Here is a 21,492-nt window from a genome sequence, read left to right as displayed (position 1 = left end):
CAAAGAGGATAATTTGGTGTCTACACCCTAGTTATACCTGGTGGACTAACCTGCTGTACTATAAGATAAGGAACCTCATCAATGTATGTAGCTATTACTGTAGTTTGATTGGCTGCATATATATTAATTTAATAACCCCCCCCTAATGTGTAGAGGATCGATTTGTGAGATTATGAGATTATTGCAGAAATACAGTCCACTTATCATTATACAAATTGCTATCGAAGTATATAAATTAACGTAAATATAAATTCATATAAATTAAATAAATATAAATCTCACAGGTCGGTTCCCACATTATTTTGGTCATCTTCGAACCGGATGACGGATTATTTGATCCTATGAACCCACATTTGGTCATCTTAGTACCGGATGAACCAGTTAACCAGTGGATTCATTAAATATACTAGTGCAGTGTTATTTAAACAAAGGCCAGCCAGTCAAAGACGGCAGCGTAGCCTCGAGGGAGCTCAGGAGCCTCCCTCAGCCCAGTTAAGCCTTAGTCAGCGGTTTCATGCACACCCACAGAAATTTGGTGGTGTGTTATTTCGTGAAATGACAGCGCTAATATTGAAGCCAGCCAAGTAGTGACTGTGTCTTCGCGAGATTGTTCACGGATTTCGTGGTGTTACATTTCGCGAGAGATTATCTACGAATTTTGTGGACTTTATTTCGCGAGGTCACTAATAACATTTAATACTTCTAGATAATATTAGAAGTTTCATAGAGGCTAATTAAGAGGCTATTATCAATAATTGTGTATATTATTTCTCCAAAATAGAGAATTATTTAATATAAATTGCACTAGTGATCACAGTATAATATTTACTAATTGTCAACCCACAACAGGGTAGGATATTAACCATTGACTAGTTGAACTATTATCGTTCATCCTAGTCCCATTATTACTATAGTCAGTTGTACTATATTGAATAACCTAACACCATTAATGAATGGTGCAGACCCTATTTTGGGTGTAATTTTTATCAACTCGAATTGAGTTGTATATATAATAATTTACTTATGATCATTACACCTTTGAGTGATTAATTAGTGTCTCTACCATCCTAGGGTGATATAGAAGAGCTAACCTAAAGGTACTTCCAGTGACACTGGTTTATCACTCAAATCATTAGTGTGTATGATTGTATATATATAATGTGTATTAATTTTAAGTGCTAACTTCTAGTAGAGGTAGGATTATTGCCTAGTGAGTGCAGAATTTACCCTAGGCTACCATTAGAGCTTGTTCAGTATTATGAGCAGCCCAAGTACAAGTCCCACAAGGCTTTACCAACTAGCCAGTATGGATAATGCAGGGAGAATGAAAAGAACCCTTGCAGGTCTTAAAGGCCACTTAACAAGACAGATCAAGAAATGTGAAGATTTGTCACAACAATCAACAGTTGATTATGCTGACCTGGAAAGCTATTATCAAGCAGCTGCAGGTAAATTTGAGCAAATCAAATGCCAAATGGCTGTCCTTGTGGGGGCAGACTACTACCATCGATTCATCGGTGGCCCTACTAAATATCAGGGTATAACCATGTTAAAGTCTGCAGGAGGTAAATTACTCTCAGGCCCAGTATCAAGCCTGAGGAGACCTATGCCTGCAGATAAACAATACCAATAGAAATCTAAATTTGTCAGCTGATTATATTTCTCCAGTAGCATTATACTAAGGAGATTACAGCTGACTATACCAACAGAGGTTGATGTTAGTATCATCATTTAAAGCTGAAGATGAGTTCATGAGGCCTCAGTGGCAAATCAGTGAACAGTAGCCTAAAACAGCTACAAGTCACTGCGACCAATGTCACTGAACCCACTGCAGTCTCAGAACCATACTTTACTTTAATGATGAGCTATTCAATCTTCTGAAACAATTAACTAAATTAAACCCTAATAAATCTGATGACTGATTTGATACATTTATTATTTAATCAAGATGTATTCCATGGGCCTCAGTGTTTATATATCAGTGACCAGTTACCTGAAGAAACTTCAAGTTATATCTAATGTCACTGATCTCACTGCAGTCCCTGAATCATACTTGACTGTAGTACTTGATCACATTCAGTCTTCTGGGTTAAATAATATGCAATAAGGCTTGAATATTAGCCTTTCAAGAGTTGACAGGGAAATGAAATCGCATTAGACTTCTAACCCCTGCAACTCTAGTACGGGACATCCGTCCTGTACGAACAGACACACAAATGTGTGATTACTAACTACTAACATCAAATTAATCTAATAATTCGAAGGAGGAGTATCGGTGTTCGTCTGTTCTAAAGAGGACTTCGACCCGTGAGCAGCCCCTGGGGAATTATGTCGGAAAATCCGACACCATTTAATATATCATACAGATAATAACTGTATTACCAACAAGTTACCCATAGAAAACGTAACTTGTAGTGGAATTACCGTCTATAGAAAACGGGATATCATCACCACATACTATTATAATTCACCAGCTATTCTGCTGGGAATTGTTCTTAAATACATTAGTCTTTGGACTTTACCATCATAAAAACATCTTATATAAATTAACTTAATTATCAATATTAAAGTAGAGTAAATGTGACCCTTCTATCACCTTTGGAAATCTGGACAAAGTAGGCCAGGCGTCAGAGTGAGAAGGGGCAGCCATTGTTGTGTCACCTCCGAGACGTGTGGAGCAAATTCGGCTCCTATCATTCTGGACAATGTCGGCCAGTAACGTCAATAGTATGGAGTGTTAAACAGCCATTGTTTATAACGAGACCAGAGGCTCACACGGGAGCAAATTCGGCTCCTGTTAATTTTACTTGGACGTAGTGTTATGGAAACCAAAGGTACCATCTCCAACACGATGTCTACAATTCAAGTTAAGTGTCTATCCGAAACCCGTTTATCATTCATTTATGGCCATTAATGTCAGGATATAGGGTGTCCCGGTTAGATCACGTGGAAGCCTCAAACTAAAGGTAATTAAGCCAGGTCTTCATGTTCCATGTACTGTTTTCTCTGATATACTTGTCATATATAGGTATCTGGCTTCACAGCTAGCGCACTTTTGACAGGTCAAGACGAGGATGCAAGATTTTGTGCACCAGTTACTGGGTGATGGAAGCTGCCTCAAAGAGGATAATTTGGTGTCTACACCCTAGTTATACCTGGTGGACTAACCTGCTGTACTATAAGATAAGGAACCTCATCAATGTATGTAGCTATTACTGTAGTTTGATTGGCTGCATATATATTAATTTAATAACCCCCCCCTAATGTGTAGAGGATCGATTTGTGAGATTATGAGATTATTGCAGAAATACAGTCCACTTATCATTATACAAATTGCTATCGAAGTATATAAATTAACGTAAATATAAATTCATATAAATTAAATAAATATAAATCTCACAGGTCGGTTCCCACAATGACAACATTCACCACAACATTCACTACAATATTCACTACAACATTCAATACAACATTCGCTACAACATTCACCACAACTTTTAAGACAACATTCACCACAATATTCAAGACAACATTCACCCCAATATTTACCACAATATTCACAACAACATTTAAGACAACTTTCACCACAACACTCAAGACAACATTCATCGCAAGATTCACCACAAGATTCACCTCAACATTCAAGACAACATTCGCAACAACATTCTCAAGAACATTCACAACAACATTCAAAGTAACATTCACCACAACACTCAAGATCACATTCACCACAACATTCACAACAACATTCGAGACAGCATTCTTCACAATATTCACAACAACATTCACATCAACATTAACAACAACATTCACAACAACATTCACAACAACATTCATCACAACATTCAAGTCAACATTCAACACAACATTTACCACAACATTTACCGCAACATTCAAAACAACATTTCCCTCAACATTCAAAAAAACATTTACAACAACATTCACAACACCATTCACAACAACATTCATCACAACATTCACCACAATATTCAAGACAACATTCACCACAACATTCACAACAACATTCAAGACAGCATTCACCACATCAATCACCTACAATATTAACCACAACATTCACCACAACATTCACCTGCAATATTAACCACAACATTCAAGACAACATTCACCACATCATTCAAGACAACATTCAGCAAAACTTTCATGAAAACGTTCATGACAACATTCACCACAACATTCAAGACAACATTCAGAACAACATTCAAGACACCATTCAGCAAAACTTTCATGCAAACGTTCAAAACAACATTCACCACAATATTCAAGACAACATTCACCACAACATTCACAACAACATTCAAGACAGCATTCACCACATCAATCATCTACAATATTAACCACAACATTCACCACAACATTCACCTGCAATATTAACCACAACATTCAAGACAACATTCACCACATCATTCAAGACAACATTCAGCAAAACTTTCATGAAAACGTTCATGACAACATTCACCACAACATTCAAGACAACATTCAGAACAACATTCAAGACACCATTCAGCAAAACTTTCATGCAAACGTTCAAAACAACATTCACCACAATATTCAAGACAACATTCACCACAACATTCACAACAACATTCAAGACAGCATTCACCACATCAATCACCTACAATATTAACCACAACATTCACCACAACATTCACCTGCAATATTAACCACAACATTCAAGACAACATTCACCACATCATTCAAGACAACATTCAGCAAAACTTTCATGAAAACGTTCATGACAACATTCACCACAACATTCAAGACAACATTCAGAACAACATACAATACAACATTCAGCAAAACTTTCTAGACAATATTCAGGACAATATTCTTCACTTCATTCACCACAACATTCAAGACCACATTCTCCACAACATTAATCACAACATTCACCACAACATTTACTAAAACATCCACGACAACATTAACCACAACATTCACTACAACATTCAAAACAACATTAAAGACAACATTCAGGACAACATTCACAACAACATTCACCACAATATTCACTACAACATTCATCACAACATTTACTACAACATTCACTACAACATTCACCACAACATTAACCACAACATTCACTACAACATTCACAACAACATTAGAGACAACATCCACCACAACATTCACCACAACATTCACCACAGCATTCAAGACAACAATTACCACAACATTCATGACAACATTCACCACAACATTCACTACAATATTCACTACAACATTCAATACAACATTCGCTACAACATTCACCACAACTTTTAAGACAACATTCACCACAATATTCAAGACAACATTCACCCCAATATTTACCACAATATTCACAACAACATTTAAGACAACTTTCACCACAACACTCAAGACAACATTCATCGCAAGATTCACCACAAGATTCACCTCAACATTCAAGACAACATTCGCAAAAACATTCTCAAGAACATTCACAACAACATTCAAAGTAACATTCACCACAACACTCAAGATCACATTCACCACAACATTCACAACAACATTCGAGACAGCATTCTTCACAATATTCACAACAACATTCACATCAACATTAACAACAACATTCACAACAACATTCACAACAACATTCATCACAACATTCAAGTCAACATTCAACACAACATTTACCACAACATTTACCGCAACATTCAAAACAACATTTCCCTCAACATTCAAAAAAACATTTACAACAACATTCACAACACCATTCACAACAACATTCATCACAACATTCACCACAATATTCAAGACAACATTCACCACAACATTCACAACAACATTCAAGACAGCATTCACCACATCAATCACCTACAATATTAACCACAACATTCACCACAACATTCACCTGCAATATTAACCACAACATTCAAGACAACATTCACCACATCATTCAAGACAACATTCAGCAAAACTTTCATGAAAACGTTCATGACAACATTCACCACAACATTCAAGACAACATTCAGAACAACATTCAAGACACCATTCAGCAAAACTTTCATGCAAACGTTCAAAACAACATTCACCACAACATTCAAGACAACATTCAAAACACCATTAAAGACAACATTGACCACACCATTCATGAAAATATTCATCACAACATGCAAGACAATATTCTCCCCAACATTCACCAAAACATTCAAGACAACATTAACAACAACATTCACCACAACATTCAAGACAACATTCACCACAACATTCAAGACAATATTCACCACAACATTCACTACAACAATCACCCCAGTAATCATTACAACATTCACCACCGTAATCATTACAACATTCACCAAAACATTTAAGAAAACATTCACCAAAACACTCACGACAACATTCAGCAAAACATTAGTGACAACATTCACCACAACATTCACAACAACATTCAAAACAACATTCACAGAAACATTCACCATAACATCCAAGCCAACATTCACCACAACATTCAAGACAACATTTAAGAAAACATTCACAGCAACATTCACCACAACATTTACCACAACATTTAAGACAACTTTGAAAACAACATTCAAAACAACTTTGAGAACAACATTCAAAACAACATTCACCACACCATTCACCACAACATTCACCACACTATTTACCACAACATTCACCACAACGTTCACAAAAAATTAAGGGATAACATTCACCATAACATTCAAGACAGCATTCACCACCACATTCAAAACAACATTCACCACAATATTTACCACAACATTCAACACAACAATCACAACAACATACGTAACAACATTCACCACAACAATCATAACAACATTCACAATAACATACGTAACAACATTCAAGACAACATTGACCACAACATTAAATACAACATTTACCACAACATTCACCTACAATATTAACCACAAAATTTACCACAGCATTCAAGACAACATTCACAACAACATTAAAGACAACATTCACCACAACATTCATAACAACATTCACAACAACATTCGTATCAACATTCACCTCAATATTCCCCACAACATTCAAGACAACGTTCACCACAACATTCTTAACAACAATCACCACAACATTCACCACAATATTCACTGCGACATTCAAGACAACATTCATGACAACATTCAAGACAACATTCACCACAACATTCAAGACAACATTCACCACAACATACAAGACAACATTCAGCAAAACTTTTTAGACAACGTTCAGGACAATATTCATCACTTCATTCACCACAACATTCAAGACCATATTTACCACAACATTAACCACAACATTCACCACAACATTTACTAAAACATTCACGACAACATTCCCCACAACATTCAATACAATTTTCAAAACAACATTAAAGACAACATTCAGGACAACATCCACAACAACATTCACCACAACATTCATCACAACATTTACTACAACATTTACTACAATATTCACCACAACATTCACCACAACATTAACCACAACATTCACTACAACATTCACAACAACATTCACCACAACATTCACCACAACATTCACCACAACATTCACCATAACATTCACCACAACATTCAAGACAACAATTACCACAACATTCCAGACAACATTCACCACAACATTCACTACAACATTCAATACAACATTCGCTACAACATTCACCACAACATTCACTACAACATTCAATACAACATTCGCTACAACATTCACCACAACTTTCAAGACAAGATTCACCACAAGATTCGCCACAAGATTCACCACAACATTCACCACAACATTCACAACAACATTTACAACAACATTCACAACAACATTCACAACAACATTCAACACAACATTCAAGGCAACATTCATCACGACATTTACCACAACATTCAAAACAACATTTCCCTCAACATTCAAAACAACATTTACAAAAACATTCACAGCAAAATTCACAACAACATTCATCACAACATTCACCACGACATTCAAGACAACATTCACCACAACATTCACAACACCATTCAAGGCAGCATTAATCACAATATTCACGACAACATTCACCTTTATAATCATAGCATTCAAGATAACATTAACACATCATTAATCCAAACATTCACAACAACATTAAAGATAACATTCACAACAACATTCACCACAACATTCCCACAACATTCATAACAACATTCACAACAATATTCGTAACAACATTCACCACAACATTCACCACTACATTCACCTCAATATTCACCACAACATTCAAGACAATATTCACCACAACATGCAATACAACATTCACCACAACATTCACCTACAATATTAACCACAACTTTCACCACAACATTCACCCACAATAATAACCACAACATTCACCACAACATTCCAGACAACATTCACCACAACATTCAAGACAACATTCAGCAAAACTTTCATGAAAACATTCAAGACAACATTTACCACAACATTCACCACAACATTAAAGACAACATTCACAATAACATACGTAACAACATTCAGGACAACATTCACCACAACATTAAATACAACATTTACCACAACATTCACCTACAATATTAACCACAACATTCACCACAGCATTCAAGACAACATTCACAACAACATTAAAGACAACATTCACCACAACATTCACCACAACATTCATAACAACATTCACAACAACATTCATAACAACATTCACCTCAATATTCCCCATAACATTCAAGACAACGTTTACCACAACATTCTTAACAACAATCACCACAACATTCACTACAATATTCACTGCGACATTCAAGACAACATTCATGACAACATTCAAGACAACATTCACCACAACATTCTATACAACCTTCACTACAACATTCACCCACAATATTAACTTTAACATTCACCACATCATTCAAGACAACATTCACCACAACATACAAGACAGCATTCAGCAAAACTTTCTAGACAATGTTCAGGACAATATTCATAACTTCATTCACCACAACATTCAAGACCATATTCACCACAACATTAACCACAACATTCACCACAACATTTACTAAAATATTCACGAGAACATTAACCACAACATTCACTACAACATTCAAAACAGCATTAAAGACAACATTCAGGACAACATCCACAACAACATTCACCACAATATTCACTACAACATTCATCACAACATTTACTACAACATTCACCACAACATTCACCACAACATTAACCACAACATTCACGACAACATTCACAACATTAAAGACAACATTCACCACAACATTCATGACAACATTCACCACAGCATTCACCACAACATTCAAGACAACAATTACAACAACATTCCAGACAACATTCACCACAATATTCACTGAACATTCAATACAACATTCGCTACAACATTCACCACAACATTCAAGACAACATTCACCACAATATTCAAGACAAAATTCACCCCAATATTTACCACAATATTCACAACAACATTTAAGACAACATTCACCACAACATTCACCACAACATTCACAACAACATTCAAGACAACTTTCACCACAACACTCAAGACAACATTCATCACAAGATTCACCACAAGATTCACCTCAACATTCAAGACAACATTCACAACAACATTCTCAAGAACATTCACAACACAACAACATTCACAACAACATTTACAAAAACATTCAAAACAATATTCACAACATTTACAACAACATTCAAGACAACAGTCACCACAATATTCAAAGCAACATTCAACACAACAATCGCCACAACATTCACCACAACTTTCAAGACAACATTAACCACAACTTTCAAGACAACATTAACCACAACATTCACCACAACATTCACCACAACTTTCAAGACAACATTCACCACAACACTCAAGAGAACATTTACCACAACATTCACCACAACATTCACAACAACATTCACCACAAAATTCGAGACAACATTCACCACAACATTCACAACAACATTCAAGACAACTTTCACCACAACACTCAAGACAACATTCATCACAAGATTCACCACAAGATTCACCTCAACATTCAAGACAACATTCACAACAACATTCTCAAGAACATTCACAACAATATTCACAACAACATTCACAACAACATTTACAAAAACATTCATCACAATATTCACAACAACATTTACAACAACATTGAAGACAATATTCACAAAAATATTCAGCACAACATTCAACACAACAATCGCCACAACATTCACCACAACTTTCAAGACAACATTAACCACAACATTCACCACAACATTCGCCACAACATTCAACACAACATTCATCACACTATTGAAGACAACATTCACCACAATATTCAACACAATATTCAACACAACAATCACCACAACATTCACCACAACATTCAACACACCAATCACCACAACATTCGCCACAACATTCACCACAACTTTCAAGACAACATTCACCACAACACTCAAGAGAACATTTACCACAACATTCACCACAACATTCACAACAACATTCACCACAAAATTCGAGACAACATTCACCACAACATTCAAAACAACATTCACCACAACATTCAAGACATTATTCAACTCAACAATCAGCACAACATTTAAGACAACATTCACCACAACATTTAAGTCAGCATTCAATACAACATTCACAACATTCAAGACTACATTCACCACAACATTCATGACAAAATTCAACATAACATTCACCACAACATTCAAAACAACATTAACCACAACATTCACCACACCATTCGCCACAACATTCAACACAACATTTATCACAATATTCAAGACAACATTCACCACAATATTCACCACAACATTCACCACAACATTCACCACAACATGCACCACAACATTCACCACAACATTAAAGACAATATTCATCACAACGTTAACCACAACATTCACTACAACATTAAAGACAACATTCAAGATAATATTCACCACAACATTCAAGACAAAATTCAACACAACATTGAAAACATCATTTACCACAACATACACCACAACATTCACCAAAACATTCACCACAACATTCACTACAGCATTCAAGAAAACATTAACCACAACATTCATCACAACATTCAAGACAACATTCACCATAACATACACCACAACCTTAAACACAAAATTCACCGCAACATTCCCCACAGCATTCAAGACAACATTCACCACAACATTAAACCAAACATTCACCACAACATTCACTACAGCTTTCAAGACAACATTCAAAACAACATTCACCACAACATTAAAGATAACATTCACCACAACAATAAAGACAACATTCACCACAACATACACCAAAAAATTCACAACAACATTCAGCACAGCAATCAAAACAACATTCACCACAACATTCATAATAACATTCACATCAACATACGTAATAACATTCACCACAACATTCACCATAACATTCACAACAACATTCACCACAATATTCACCACAACATTAAAGACAACATTCACCACAACATTCACCACAACATTCATAACAAAATTCACAATAACATATGTAACAACATTCAAGACAGCATTCTCCACAACATTAAATACAACATTTACCACAACATTCACCTACAATACTAACCACAACATTCACCACAGCATTCAAGACAACATTCACAACAACATTAAAGACAACATTCACCTCAACATTCACCACAACATTCATTACAACATTCACAACAACATTCGTAACAAAATTCACCACAATATTCCCCACAACATTCAAGACAACGTACACCACTGTAACACGGGTTCGGGTTCCTCTCTCTTTACTTCCTTCTTTCTACTCCCTCTACCCGTATTCTTACTTTTATTTCTAAACCAAGGGACTCCAAAACTTTTAACAAAGCCAACTCCACGCCACGTGGTCCTAAGACGATTGACCGACTTAGGATTCTACACCCAGTATGACGTGACCTAAGCTCTGAACAAAACCCTAGAGTCACCTCTGCTGCCACCACCAGACCAGTAATACAAGAGCAATGATCGAGGTCTGGATCGATCACGCTAATTAATCAACCTAGGGGCTTGATCCCCACTATAAACGATGACCTTGAGTGTGGAATAAATTACACGGTAATGATAATTCCGATTCGATGTTAGAATCGGCGCCCAATGCAACTCTGCCTCGTGTGGACCACGTGACCAGGACAAGTATACACATAAACAAATGGAAACAATAAAATGCAAATTAATAACAAATTTAATTTATTAAAAGAAAACTAAAACAAAATCTAAAAAATGTTCACTCCCTATCACTTTAACACTCCCTACTTGACCTGAGTGGCAAATGAGACTATTTCTATACTTAACAATAGCAACTATACCTTGGGCGACCAGCTAGTTGTCTTGGGGAGAGGTAAGATGTTTGACCTCTCCCAGCTGCTTCCGTGACCCCACTGACTTGTCCTCGTCTGGCCTAGCCCAGACTAGAACCTTGTATTGTTCCGCATCGCTTACCCAGTTACTTTAGCACGGTTAAGTTATAACAATTATCCTCTGTTTATACTGAATTGATCCAGACTGGTTGAATTATTTTACTGAATTAAATTACAAACATCTAACGGCAGAGCTGTTCCCGATCACAAAAATGGTTATTAAAACTTTGAGAAATATTAGACATGTCAACCCTGCTGACCTATGACCGCCGGTCACTCCGCCTCAAAAGTTAGATCTGATTCGTGACGTCACTGATGGTGACTTAAACTCAATAATTAGAATACTCTTGATATTGTACCCAGTACTATTATACAATACAATTTTAATGCAAAATGAATAAAGGCTAATTTTCTCTAAATTCCTGAATACTATAGGATGATTCATTATACGCAGATATGAACAAAGCGTCGGTTATTTCCACCGCGAATTCCCCTGGGGGTCAGGTCACCATGCGGCTCAGCTTCCCATTCTCTTTTGTCGATAAACCACTCTGGATAATTCTTACAACAGCCTAGTTTGTTACACCACAACATTCAAGACAACGTTCACCACAACATTCTGAACAACAATCACCATAACATTCACCACAATATTCACTGCGACATTCAAGAAAACATTCATGACAACATTCAAGACAACATTCACCACAACATTCAAGACAACATTCTCCACAACATACAAGACAACATTCAGCAAAACTGTTTAGACAACGTTCAGGACAAAATTCATCACTTCATTCACCACAACATTCAAGACCATATTTACCACAACATTAACCACAACATTCACCACAACATTTACTAAAACATTCACGACAACAATCCCCACAACATTCAATACAACATTCAAAACAACATTAAAGACAACATTCAGGACAACATCCACAATAACATTCACCACAACATTCATCACAACATTTACTACAACATTTACTACAACATTCACCACAACATTCACCACAACATTAACCACAACATTCACTACAACATTCACCACAACATTCACCACAACATTAACCACAACATTCACTACAACATTCACAACAACATTCACCACAACATTCACCACAACATTCACCACAACATTCACCACAATATTCACAACAACATTTACAACAACATTCAAGTCAACATTCACCACAACATTCACCACAACTTTCAAGACAACATTCACCACAATATTCACAACAACATTCACCACAACATTCAACACAACAATCACCACAACATTCGCCACAACATACACCACAACTTTCAAGACAACATTATCAAAACATTCATCACAACATTCGCCACAATATTCAACACAACATTCATCACAATATACAAGACAACATTCACCACAACATTCGCCACAACATTCAACACAACATTCATCACAATATACAAGACAACATTTACCACAATATTCACCACAATATTCAACACAACAATCACCACAACATTCACCACAACATTCAACACAACAATCATTACAACATTCGCCACAACATTCACCATAACTTTCAAGACAACATTCACCACAACACTCTAGACAACATTTACCACAACATTCACCACAACATTCACAACAACATTCACGACAAAATTCGAGACAACATTCACCACAACATTCAAGACAACATTCACCACAACATTCCTGACAACATTCACCACAACATTCACTACAGCAATCACTACAACATTCAATACAACATTCGCTACAACATTCACCACAACTTTCAAGTCAACATTCACCACAAAATTAGAGACAACATTCACAACAACATTCAAGACAACATTCACCACATCATTCAAGATATTATTCAACTCAACAATCAGCACAACATTTATGACAACTATCGCCACAACATTTAAGTCAGCATTCAATACAACATTCACCACAACATTCAAGACTACATTAACCACAGCATTCATGACAAAATTCACCATAACATTCTTCACAACATTCAAAACAACATTAACCACAACATTCACCACAACATTCGCCACAACATTCAACACAACATTCATCTCAATATTCAAGACAATATTCACCTCAATATTCACCACAACATTCACCACAACATTCATCACAACATTCACTACAACATTCAAGACAATATTAACCACAATATTCAAGACAACATTCAGCACAACATTCACCACAACATTAAAGATAATATTCATCAAAACGTTACCCACAACATTCACTACAACATTAAAGGCAACATTCAAGATAACATTCAAGACAACATTAACCACAACATTCACCACAACATTCAAGACAACATTCACCATGACATACACAACAACATTAACAACAAAATTCACCACAACATTCCCCACAGCATTCAAGACAACATTCACCACAAAATTAACCACAACATAAAACCAAACATTCACCAAAACATTCACCACAGCATTCAAGACAACATTCACCACAACATTAACCACAACATTAAACCAAACATTCACCACAACATTCACCAAAGCTTTCAAGACAACATTCAAAACAACATTCACCACAACATTAAAGATAACATTCACCACAACAATAAAGACAACATTCACCACAACAAACACCAAAAAATTCACCACAACATTCAGCACATCAATCAAAACAACATTCACCACAACATTCACCACAACAATCATAACAACATTCACAACAACATACATAACAACATTCACCACAACATTCACCACAACATTCACAACCACATTCACAACAACATTCACCACAACATTAAAGACAACATTCACCACAACATTCATAACAAAATTTACAATAACATACGTAACAACATTCAAAATAGCATTCACCACAACATTAAATACAACATATACCACAACATTCACCTACAATATTAACCACAAAATTCACCACAGCATTCAAGACAACATTCACAACAACATTAAAGACAACATTCACCACAACATTCATAACAACATTCACAACAATATTCGTACCAACATTCACCTCAATATTCCCCACAACATTCAAGACAACGTTCACCACAACATTCAAGACAACATTCACAACAACATTAAGGACAACATTCACCACAACATTCACCACAACATTCATAACAACATTCACAACAACATTCATAACAACATTCACCTCAATATTCGCCACAACATTCAAGACAACGTTCACCACAACATTCTTAACAACAATCACCACAACATTCACCACAAGATTCGCCACATGATTCACCACAACATTCACCACAACATTCACAACAACATTTACCCCAACATTCACAACAAAATTCACAACAACATTCACCACAACATTCAAGGCAACATTCAACACAACATTTACCACATTTCCCACAACATTCAAAACAACATTTACAAAAACATTCACAACAACATTCACAACAACATTCACCACAACATTCACAACAACATTCGTAACAACATTCACCTCAATATTCACCACAACATTCAAGACAACGTTCACACAACATTCTTAACAACAATTACCACAACATTTACCACAATATTCACTGTGACATTCAAGACAACATTCATCACAATATTCAAGACAACATTCACCACAACATTCTATACAACCTTCACCACAACATTCACCCACAATATTAACTTCAACATTCACCACAACATTCAAGACAACATTCACCACAACATACAATACAACATTCAGCAAAACTTTCTAGACAACGTTCAGGACAATATTCTTCACTTCATTCACCACAACATTCAAGACCACATTCTCCACAACATTAATCACAACATTCACCACAACATTTACTAAAACTTTCACGACAACATTAACCACAACATTCACCACAATATTCACTACAACATTCATCACAACATTTACTACAACATTCACTACAACATTCACCACAACATTCACCACATTATTAACCACAACATTCATTACAACATTCACAACAACATTAGAGACAACATCCACCACAACATTCACCACAACATTCACCACAGCATTCAAGACAACAATTACCACAACATTCACGACAACATTCACCACAACATTCACTACAATATTCACTACAACATTCAATACAACATTCGCTACAACATTCACCACAACTTTCAAGACAACATTCACCACAATATTCAAGACAACATTCACCCCAATATTTACCACAATATTCACAACAACATTTAAGACAACTTTCACGACAACACTCAAGACAACATTCATCGCAAGATTCACCACGAGATTCACCTCAACATTCAAGACAACATTCGCAACAACATTCTCAAGAACATTCACAACAACATTCAAAGTAACATTCACCACAACACTCAAGACCACATTCACCACAACATTCACAACAACATTCGAGACAGCATTCTTCACAATATTCACAACAACATTCACATCAACATTAACAACAACATTCACAACAACATTCACAACAACATTCATCACAACATTCAAGTCAACATTCAACACAACATTTACCACAACATTTACCGCAACATTCAAAACAACATTTCCCTCAACATTCAAAAAAACATTTACAACAACATTCACAACATCATTCATAACAACATTCATCACAGCATTCACCACAATATTCAAGAGAACATTCACCACAACATTCACAACAACATTCAAGACAGCATTCTTCACAATATTCACGACAACATTCACCTCTATATTCAAGACAACATTCTCCACAAGATTTACCATAGCATTCTAGATAACATTCACTACAACATTAACCACAACATTAAGCCAAACATTCAGAGCAACATTAAAGATGACATTCACCACAACATTCACTACAACATTTACCACAACATTCACCACAACATTCATAAAAACATTCACAACAATATTCGTAACAACATTCACCACAACATTCACTTCAACATTACAGACAACATTCATCACAACATTCACCTCAATATTCACCACAACATTCAAGACAACATTCATCACAACATTCAATACAACATTCACCACATCAATCACCTACAATATTAACCACAACATTCACCACAACATTCACCTACAATATTAACCACAACATTCAAGACAACATTCACCACATCATTCAAGACAACATTCAGCAAAACTTTCATGAAAACGTTCATGACAACATTCACCACAACATTCAAGACAACATTCAGAACAACATTCAAGACACCATTCAGCAAAACTTTCATGCAAACGTTCAAAACAACATTCACCACAACATTCAAGACAACATTCAAAACACCATTAAAGACAACATTGACCACACCATTCATGAAAATATTCATCACAACATGCAAGACAATATTCACCCCAACATTCACCAAAACATTCAAGACAACATTAACAACAACATTCAATACAACATTCAAGACAACATTCACCACAACATTCAAAACAATATTCACCACAACATTCACTACAACAATCACCCCAGTAATCATTACAACATTCACCAAAACATTTAGGAAAACATTCTTCATAACACTCACGACAACATTCAGCAAAACATTAGTGACAACATTCACCACAACATTCACAACAACATTCAAAACAACATTCACAGAAACATTCACCATAACATCCAAGCCAACATTCACCACAACATTCAAGACAACATTTAAGAAAACATTCACCACAACATTCACCACAACATTTACCACAACATTTAACACAGCTTTGAAAACAACATTCAAAACAACTTTGAAAACAACAATCAAAACAACATTCACCACACAATTAACCACAACATTCACCACACTATTTACCACAACATTCACCACAACGTTCACAACAACATTAAGGGATAACATTCACCATAACATTCAAGACAGCATTCACCACCACATTCAAAACAACATTCACCACAATATTTACCACAACATTCAACACAACAATCACAACAACATACGTAAGAACATTCACCACAACAATCATAACAACAATCACAATAACATACGTAACAACATTCAAGACAACATTGACCACAACATTAAATACAACATTTACCACAACATTCACCTACAATATTAACCACAAAATTTACCACAGCATTCAAGACAACATTCACAACAACATTAAAGACAACATTCACCACAACATTCATAACAACATTCACAACAACATTCGTATCAACATTCACCTCAATATTCCCCACAACATTCAAGACAACGTTCACCACAACATTCTTAACAACAATCACCACAACATTCACCACAATATTCACTGCGACATTCAAGACAACATTCATGACAACATTCAAGACAACATTCACCACAACATTCAAGACAACATTCTCCACAACATACAAGACAACATTCAGCAAAACTTTTTAGACAACGTTCAGGACAATATTCAACACTTCATTCACCACAACATTCAAGACCATATTTACCACAACATTAACCACAACATTCACCACAACATTTACTAAAACATTCACGACAACATTCCCCACAACATTCAATACAACATTCAAAACAACATTAAAGACAACATTCAGGACAACATCCACAACAACATTCACCACAACATTCATCACAACATTTACTACAACATTTACTACAATATTCACCACAACATTCACCACAACATTAACCACAACATTCACTACAACATTCACAACAACATTCACCACAACATTCACCACAACATTCACCACAACATTCACCATAACATTCACCACAACATTCAAGACAACAATTACCACAACATTCACCACAACATTCACAACAACATTCACTACAACATTCAATACAACATTCGCTACAACATTCACCACAACATTCACTACAACATTCAAGGCAACATTCATCACAACATTTACCACAACATTTACCACAACATTCAAAACAACATTTCCCTCAACATTCAAAACAACATTTCCCACAACATTCAACACAACATTCATCACAATTTTCAAGACAACATTTGCCACAATATTCAACACAACATTCAACACAACAATCACCACAACATTCACCACAACATTCAACACACCAATCACCACAACATTCGCCACAACATTCACCACAACTTTCAAGACAACATTCACCACAACACTCAAGAGAACATTTACCACAACATTCACCACAACATTCACAACAACATTCACCACAAAATTCGAGACAACATTCACCACAACATTCAAGACAACATTCACCACAACATTCAAGACATTATTCAACTCAACAATCAGCACAACATTTAAGACAACATTCACCACAACATTTAAGTCAGCATTCAATGCAACATTCACAACATTCAAGATTACATTCACCACAACATTCATGACAAAATTCAACATAACATTCACCACAACATTCAAAACAACATTAACCACAACATTCACCACACCATTCGCCACAACATTCAACACAACATTTATCACAATATTCAAGACATCATTCACCACAATATTCACCACAACATTCACCACAACATTCACCACAACATGCACCACAACATTCACCACAACATTAAAGACAATATTCATCACAACGTTAACCACAACATTCACTACAACATTAAAGACAACATTCAAGATAATATTCACCACAACATTCAAGACAAAATTCAACACAACATTCAAAACATCATTTACCACAACATACACCACAACATTCACCAAAACATTCACCACAACATTCACTACAGCATTCAAGAAAACATTAACCACAACATTCACCACAACATTCAAGACAACATTCACCATAACATACACCACAACCTTAAACACAAAATTCACCGCAACATTCCCCACAGCATTCAAGACAACATTCACCACAACATTAAACCAAACATTCACCACAACATTCACTACAGCTTTCAAGACAACATTCAAAACAACATTCACCACAACATTAAAGATAACATTCACCACAACAATAAAGACAACATTCACCACAACATACACCAAAAAATTCACAACAACATTCAGCACAGCAATCAAAACAACATTCAACACAACATTCATAATAACATTCACAACAACATACGTAATAACATTCACCACAACATTCACAACAACATTCACCACAATATTCACCACAACATTAAAGACAACATTCACCACAACATTCACCACAACATTCATAACAAAATTCACAATAACATATGTAACAACATTCAAGACAGCATTCTCCACAACATTAAATACAACATTTACCACAACATTCACCTACAATACTAACCACAACATTCACCACAGCATTCAAGACAACATTCACAACAACATTCACCACAACATTCATAAAATCATTCACAACAACATTCGTAACAAAATTCACCACAATATTCCCCACAACATTCAAGACAACGTACACCACAACATTCAAGACAACGTTCACCACAACATTCTGAACAACAATCACCATAACATTCACCACAATATTCACTGCGACATTCAAGAAAAAATTCATGACAACATTCAAGACAACATTCACCACAACATTCAAGACAACATTCTCCACAACATACAAGACAACATTCAGCAAAACTGTTTAGACAACGTTCAGGACAAAATTCATCACTTCATTCACCACAACATTCAAGACCATATTTACCACAACATTAACCACAACATTCACCACAACATTTACTAAAACATTGACGACAACATTCCCCACAACATTCAATACAACATTCAAAACAACATTAAAGACAACATTCAGGACAACATCCACAACAACATTCACCACAACATTCATCACAACATTTACTACAACATTTACTACAACATTCACCACAACATTCACCACAACATTAACCACAACATTCACTACAACATTCACAACAACATTCACCACAACATTCACCACAACATTCACCACAACATTCACCACAATATTCACAACAACATTTACAACAACATTAAAGTCAACATTCACCACAACATTCACAACAACTTTCAAGACAACATTCACCACAATATTCACAACAACATTCACCACAACATTCAACACAACAATCACCACAACATTCGCCACAACATTCACCACAACTTTCAAGACAACATTATCACAACATTCGCCACAATATTCAACACAACATTCATCACAATATACAAGACAACATTCACCACAACATTCGCCACAACATTCAACACAACATTCATCACAATATACA

This window comes from Procambarus clarkii, chromosome 15, assembly GCF_040958095.1.
Source record: "Procambarus clarkii isolate CNS0578487 chromosome 15, FALCON_Pclarkii_2.0, whole genome shotgun sequence".
In the NCBI taxonomy this organism is placed as follows: Eukaryota; Metazoa; Arthropoda; class Malacostraca; order Decapoda; family Cambaridae; genus Procambarus; species Procambarus clarkii.
This window is presented reverse-complemented; position numbering follows the sequence as displayed.